Genomic DNA, 8,562 nt, shown 5'->3' on the forward strand with positions numbered 1-8,562 from the left:
GGTGCTGGATCAAGGATCCACATCACACGTCAAAATTTGCACCGAAAGCACATGAAGGTTTTATGCTTGGCTACGGAAAGGATTCACACTCCTACAGAGTCTTCAACCTCTTTCACTATAAAGTGGTTGAAACTGTGGATGTGCGGTTCGATGAGACTAATGGCTCGCAAAGAGAGCACCTGCCAAATGTGCTAGATGAAGCCTCACCAAGTGAATCTATCAAGCTTATGGGTACTGGAGAAATCATACCTTCTGAGGCTCAGGCTGAAGAAGAAATCATCATTTCTACACCTAATCAACCCAAAGACACTGCTCAGCCTGAAGTCAATACTGAAGACGAAGACAATGATCAGCAAGAGCAAAATCTTCGTCCAGTTCATCCTTGTGTTGCAAATGAAGTACAGATTGAGAAAATAATTGATAGCATCAATGCACCTGGTCCACTCACTCATTCAAGAGCAACACAGCTAGCAAATTTCTATGGGCACCTTGCATTTGTCTCTATATCTAAACCCAAGAAAGTTGATGAAACCTTCATGGAACCTGAATGGATTCAAGCTATGCAAGAAGAGCTTCAACAGTTCGAGCTGAACAATGTTTGGGAACTAGTCAAGCATCCTGATCCTCGCAAGCACAATATCATAGGCACCAAATGGATCTATCACAACAAACAAGATGAGCATGGTCAAGTCGTCATAACCAAGGCTCGTCTCGTTGCTCAAGGTTACACTCAAGTTGAAGGGATTGACTTCGATGAAACATTTGCTCCGGTGGCTAGGCTTATAGCCATTGGCATATTGCTAGCCTATGCCAACCATACCAACATCCTTCTGTACCAAACGGATGTAAAGAGTGCCTTTCTCAATGGCAAAATTGAAGAAGAAGTGTATGTTGCACAACCACCAGGTTTTGAAGACCCAAAGCGTCCTGACATGGTATACAAGCTCAACAAGGCACTGTATGGCCTCGAACAAGCCCCTCGTGCTTGGTATGACACACTCAAAGACTTCCTAAAGAGCAAAGGCTTCAAACCTGGTCCCCTGGATCCCACACTCTTCACGAAGACATATGACAGTGAACTGTTTGTGTGCCAAATCTATGTGGATGACATTATCTTCGGCTGCACTGACAAGAGATACAGTGATGAGTTTGGGCATATGATGCAAGAGCAATATCAGATGTCCATGATGGGTGAGCTGAAATTCTTCCTCGGTCTTCAAATCCATCAGCAGAGCAATGGAATCTTCATATCACAAGAGAAATACCTCAAAGATTTCCTGAAGAAGTTCGGAATGCAAGACCGAAAAGGGTACACGATGCCAATGCCAACCAAAGGTCAATTGGGTCCCGATGACAATGGTAAAGAGTTTGATCAAAAGGTATACCGCTCCATGATAGGTTCTTTACTCTATTTATGTGCATCTTGGCCAGATATAATTCTTAGCGTTTGCATGTGTGCCCGATTCCAAGCGGCACCAAAGGAATCGCATCACTTAGCTGTGAAGCGAATTCTTTGATATTTGGCTTACACCCCAACACTAGGATTATGGTATCCAAAGGGCTCAGAGTTTGATCTAGTTGGATTCTCAGGTGCTGATTATGCTGGTGACAAGGTTGATCGCAAGTCCACATCAGGCACATGTCACTTTCTTGGACAATCTCTTGTCTGTTGGTCTTCAAAGAAGCAGAACTGTGTATCCCTCTCCACTACTGAATCTGAATACATTGCTGCTGGATCTTGCTGCGCTCAGCTTCTATGGATGAAGCAAACTCTCAAGGACTATGGCATCCACCTGAAGCAAGTGCCACTCTACTGCGACAATGAAAGCGCCATCAAGATTGCCAACAACCCAGTTCAGCACTCGAAGACAAAGTACATTCGGATCCGTCATCACTTTCTCAGAGATCATGTCATGAAGGAAGATATTCATATCATTCATGTCAACACTGAAGGGCAATTGTCAGATATCTTCACAAAGCCCTTGGATGAGAAAAGGTTTTGCAAGTTGCGGTGTGAGCTAAATATCTTAGAATCCTCAAATGTCCTGTAATTGGACACACATCCTAACGCTTATGCATGTTGATGGCTTAGATGTGCAACACACAAAGTAACGCATATCTTCAATCAATGAAGACATACACTCCAAGTGTGAATACATTAACGCGGAATTTGACTTCGGAGCACCACGATAATTGTGCGCTGTGTCTGGGTCTAATACTTCCTATACGGTGGGTAACGACACCACCAAAATCTTCTTGAAGTTTTTCATTGGGCGTCATGATTGCATAGTCTTCGCATTTGGTTTGTCTTCAACATTGATTTGACCTCATGGTTTATCTTCGCAATGTTGAGTTAGTCTTAGACTGATATATATATATATGTGTGTTCTGTCCTCTACAACATTCACTTATAGCTATGTCTTCATACTTGAATTTTTTCTGATCTAAGTGAATGTGATTGGACCCTAACCCCTTCTGTGCTTCTTCCTCAAATTCTATCTATCTAAGTTATATGCATTCTGTTGAAACCTGTCAAATGTCTTCACTGAGTCCTTGCCAGCAGAAGATACAGAGACAAACATTTAAATCCGTTTTCAATGCTATATCCCTTTTGCCTGAATACCGGAGATGCCGGAATGACCACCCGACAATCCAGGCGTGCGTGGGAACATGGAACAACTTCCAATAAGTTGCATGCAGGCCACGAGTCCTTCAGATATGAACCGCCAGGGGCACTTGCGTAATTATGCTGTGCAGTCCCTTTCCTTATAAATTCACACACCGCGAGGTCATTATCTCTTCTTCCACCACGCCACCTTGCTCAAACCCTAGCGCCTCCGCTAGCTCGTTCGACGCCAGAGATGTAGCGCTTAGCTGCCGCGACTTCTTCGATGCCGTCCTCATGCCGGCCGCGGACCTCATCCTCTCCGCCGCCACCATAGTTGTCTTCTGCCGCCAAGTTAGGGCGTGGGAGATTGAATTGCTCGGCTTCTAACTCTGCCTCGTCTAGCAGTTCATCAGCGGTAATTAAATCTCACTTTTTACTGCCTTTTTGATCGGTCAAATCCATCCACTTCAACCAAAAGTGGTTTCTATACTTCCAAATTTGGATCTGTCTTTATCTGCATCTCATATCATTCTAAGGATATTCACTTATGCTTCATAACTAGTTAGATTCCTCACTTGTACTTATTCTTGGATTCGTACAAATCTGAAACCAACTCTCTTCAAATAAGTGAATGTCTTCGCTCTATGAGGTCAATGTCTTCAAACTGGTTTATCTTCAAAACCTTCTGAGAATGCATATGACCTCTTCCCCTTCCCTCACACCTCTAATGCTATCACAAGTACATGTCCGTGGGAGAATCCCTTGGTTCTCATAGTCTGCATTCATTTGCAGAGTTCTTACAGCATCATATTCACTCCCCCGAAGCCAACTCTTGTCTAACCAGTAGACAGAAGCCTTTTACTATTCTGAAGCCTATCTGCTTGAATATCATGGCCACAGAGAAGTCTGCTTGGAAAGGTGGCAGGCAGCGCAGAGGTAACATAGCTCTAGATCCGCCTCTGGATCTGCATGAATTGTACAAAACTGATCCTGAGGAGAACTATACTTAGCGCAAGACCCGAATCCAATGGATTCAAAGATATTGGGTAGAACAGTGGTTCAAGTACAACTTTGTCACTCCCGAGTATGCTGAGAAGAACGCCAGCAAGCGCCCATGGGGCGATATTCTGTACAAGATTCTGTAGCCAAAATCGAAGCCTGAAGCTATTGCTCAAGGTTTCTATCCATGCATGGTCCAAGGACCGAAGCCTGAGAATGCCGACCCATTATCTATGTTATGGTGTCGCGAAGACAATCTTTTCAAGCGCAATTATCAGTTCGCTGAAGAGTTAGCTGCCAAGAACAAAAGGGATTTTAGACTCAACTTCAACCCTGGTCCGTCTGCTCCAAGGCAGGATGGCACTCGCGAAGCCAATCCAAATGTCATCGACCCCTTCAACAACCTCGATGGGCTCCTCTCTCACGTTGCTGCTCAGAGGGCCACAGTGGACCACTCTGCTGAAGATGCAGACTCTGAAGATGCACCAGCACCACCAAAACAGAAGAAGAAGTCAAAAGCTTCAAAGCCATCTGCCACACCAAAAGCTTCAACTGTGAAGCCATTAAAGACTGCACCTCCTGAAGCCAGTGTGAAGTCTGAAGATCTGTCATGGGTCTCCAAGAGGACCAAGAAGACAAAGAAGCCCATGAAGATTTCTGGGCATGATCTGACTCCTGCTACTGTTTTGCGCAACGAGGAAGTCACCATTGATCTGTCTAGTGATGAAGATCTTGGTGATGAAGCACTTGAGATGCTGATCAAGAGCAAGCAAGAGGCGGAGATCTTCAATGATCTGCCCCTCTTTGATGTTGATATTCTGAACAACTTCATCGATGAGTGGTTTGATGACCAAAGCATCAGTATTCATGATCTTCAGCTGCGTGTGGACATAAGCGTCACGTTTCACGGAGCCATTGCTAATGTGAGTTGCCCCTGGCTCAGAAAATTGTTGAGCTCAAGAACAAGATTGATTAGAGAAGGAGCATTTCAAGAAGAACATGGCCAAGCTCAGTGTGGCTGATGAGCAGATCTTGAAGAAGATGCTGCATGATCTCAAGGAACAATTCCACAAGAAGCATGAAGAAGCCAAAGGCTCACGAGAGCGCATGAAGTACTTTGCACAGAAATGCGTTCAAGCCCACAATGAAGCTGAAAAGAGAAAGGCTCTTGGGCGTCCTGGCATCGATCCCAGGATGGCTGTCAAGCAAAAGAAGAAGTCTGTTGTGGCCCAAACTGAAGCACCAAGGCAGGAAGAACCTCACATTGTCTTCCCTGCCAGTATGACTGGCTCGAAGCCTAAGGTCACCTCAGCAGCTTCAGAGCTGAAGAAAACAAGGGCAGCTGAAGCCGAAGCCAGGAAGCGCAAGCACAAAGACACTTCTGATGATGCTCCATCCAAGAAGAAATTGAAGACAAAGTCTTCAAAGAAAGATCGTGATGCTGCCCCAGAGCCCCTCATTGTTGAACCTATTTCTGTTGCTCTTCCTGCCTCAACCAACCATGAGCGTCGTCTTGTAATTCATGAGCCTGCCTCCACAGAGGCTCCAGAAAGTGAAGAAGCTCCAGCTGCTGACCTCAACACAGCTGAAGACATTGGTCATGAAGACAATGTTGATGATGATGTAGTCCTTCCTCAGCTCGATCCCCAGTCAGTATCATCACCTGCTCCAACGAGTAGTGAACTTATCAGCATTGGTCGTCCATTGACGCCAATCGCTCAGGACGACTCATGGGCCGAGCGCCCACAGCAAGACACCCCAGTACATGATGAGACTCCAAGAACACCACCACCTCAAGTTACCACACCGGTGCTTGACGACAACAATTACATGGTCCAGACCTCTCCCTCACCAAAGGCGTCGCCAGCGTTTCGCAGGCTTCGCAAAGGCCCCAGGCCACAGGTCACCATGTCAAGCATTCCAGAAGGGGAAGTGCACCAAAGCTCAGTCGCATGCCAAGTGTTCCCTGAAGCCACCCCTACTGCGAATGTCTCTGAGTCTGAAGCCAAAGCTGCTGAAGACATTCCGGCTGCATTAGCCAATCAAGACAAAGAAGAAAGAGAAGAAGAAAGAGTTGCCACACCCCCAGCTACTGATCAAGTCATTCTTGAAGAGAATGTGATTGTGCCCGACCCTCCAGTTCTTGAAGAGATGGAGGTTAAAAACACTAAGGCTGCCACCAACAACGCCACTGAAGCCAATGACACTGCCATGGCTAAAGACAATGTGGAGCGAGAAGCTAATGAGAATGCAGAAGTCACCGTGACGCCAATCGTCTCGGAATACGTTGTTCCTCCTCTAAGGCCTCACACCATGGAACGTGCATTCAATCGTGAAGGTCAGCTAGTCACAGTCAGATGGGCAATTATGGTTCCACCCACTGCTCCCGGACCTCAATATGATTACCATGTGGAGCAGAGGCCTCAAGTTCAGAAGCCCAAGCCTAGGCTGCCAAGGCTTCTAGGTGCTTCAACGACACAGGGTTCTTTCAGCGTGCACAGCTTCAGAGAGCACAACACTTTCTTTGACAGTGCCAAGAATCCTTACACGAAGCCTTAGATCTCTTCAGATAGATTTTGGAGCCATCAGCAATGAAGCTACTACTCATGCATTCTGTACAATCAAGAGCGGATCTTTCCACACATGCGTCTAGATTGTGAAGCTATAGCTGGGCTGCCCTGTCTTGAAGAAGCTCTTGACTGCTTTAGGGATGTTGGTCTTCTGCCTTTTGTGACTGACAAAGAACACTGGAATGAAGAGCTTCTGGTGCAGTTCTATGCCACACTCCATATTCGTGGCTACAACAGGGATCCGAAGACATGGATCCTTGCGTGGATGTTAGGTGATGTACATCACGAAGCCAAAGCTCAAGACATTATCGGGCTTACTTCCCTGCCCATTCCAGGTGAGTTATACGAACATGGTTGTCAGCTTCATAGAGATGAACTGCATAGTATCTGCCAGAGGCCCGAACCAAACATGAGTCAGATGCTCAGTATGATGAAGCCATTGCCTCAAGATGCTGAATACCCAGAGCAGTTCTTTGTGAAGGACCTCGAGTACTTGCCACGCACAGTATACCATATTCTGAGGCGTACTCTATGGCCGATCAAGGGACATTCTTCTGAAGCTAAACTTGAAGGAGCCATGAAGACTTTGGTATTTTATATCATCAATGGCATCAGATTCAATACCCAGGATTTCTTCATCAGACAACTAGCTGCTTCTGGGATCGATCTGTTTGGCCTGAAGTTCTATGCTCCATGGGTGATGTGCCTGATCAAGCTTCATTCCCCTATTGACTATCAACCCTTAGCGCGCAACCACATTGTTTTTCTGCCTGAGGTTGATCTATCTATTGAAGCCATCTACCCACAGCCTGCCAAGAAGCCCCTACATCTTCAGAATGCTGAACATCAAAGCTTCACGCAACCAATCGAAGGAATTCTTGTCCCCAATGCCGCAACCCCCTCCTATCCTCTGGCTGGAAATATGAGAGTGCCACACCATGCTAACACTGAAGCCACTGCAAGTACGATTGCCCAAAGGCCTCGGAAGCGTTCTCGTGTAGTTAATGAACGAGAGTTTCTTGTGGCATTGCATCAGAAGCAGGATAAGCATCATGACTGGCTAAAGCGTTAGATGCAGAGTCTCTTGGTGGATGTTAATCTCATTCGCAACTTGGCCACCGAGAACTCGTTTGTTGAACATGAAGCCTGTCGGCGGTCCTGGAAGAGCCTCACAATGCTCTGTCCTGAAGACGATCTTCGCGAAGATGGCTTCACAGAGAACTTCAAGTTTGATTCCAGGCCTCCACCAAATGCAAGCTAGCCTTGCACGCCGTCTATTGAAGACTCTGAACATTCATCATCGGCTGCAACAGTTGTTGTGAGAGTTGTCGATGAAGAAGACGACGCCACTTCACCGACCATGGCTGCACTACATCTCTACACTGCATCAGGCCCGTCTGCACCACCAAACTCCAACGTCGACCCTGCTCCATCATCCTCTCCAGATGGGAACGAGTAGATACTCTATGTCTTCAAACCTTTTTGGTCATTACTGATAAAAGGGGGAGAAGCTTATGAGTTGATAGTCTTCAAGCGGGGCCTTATGGGTGGTTGCATTATTTTTTTGCTAAGTCGTTACAACTCTCATCTTCTGAAACAATTTGGTCCTTTGAGTTGTAACACTTAAACTCGATGGTCGTCTGCTACTCTTTCTACTTCCTTATGATGCGATGATAAATTCCGCATGAAGACATTCTGCAGACGTCCATTTTTCATTGTGCATGTCATTATCTTCGTTATCTGTTTTTATGCATGATGAATTGTCTTCATAAGTTGAAGAGGATCGCCACAAAGTAAAACCTGCCATGTGCATTTGCATTCAAAAGCAAACTACTTATATGCACATCTTCAGGGGGAGCCTTTTGCTACTTATGAAGACAATGCCTTAATCCTTAACTTTCACATACTTTTATCCTCGTTGAAAACTTCAACCAGTTTGTCATCAATCACCAAAAAGGGGGAGATTGTAAGTGTATCTAGTGCCACGCCTAGTTGGTTTTGGAGTATTGACGACAAACTTGGTTGATGGACTAATGTGTTTGTGAGAATTGCAGGATAACACAGGTTGTAGTCCCTTATTGATTCGGTTTACCTACCAGAGATGACCCCTAAAAATGTGTGAAGACACTAAAGACAATGGTGGTCTGTGAAGATATTCACAGTGAAGATTATGACATGAGAAGACATTCACATGAAGACTATGGAGTGCGAAGACATAGTTGTTTTGTAGTTTCCTTTTCTTCTTTGTTGAGTCATAGGAACCACCGTACTGTTAAGTGGGGTCCAAGTGAACAAAGTCAGAGTGACTGATGTGATGCTCAACCAAATCCTATGTCTTCGAGCGAAGACAATGAGAGCAAATCTTATCCAGAGCTGGATGAGTCA

This window comes from Aegilops tauschii, chromosome 7 (assembly GCF_002575655.3).
Source record: "Aegilops tauschii subsp. strangulata cultivar AL8/78 chromosome 7, Aet v6.0, whole genome shotgun sequence".
Classification (NCBI taxonomy): domain Eukaryota; kingdom Viridiplantae; phylum Streptophyta; class Magnoliopsida; order Poales; family Poaceae; genus Aegilops; species Aegilops tauschii.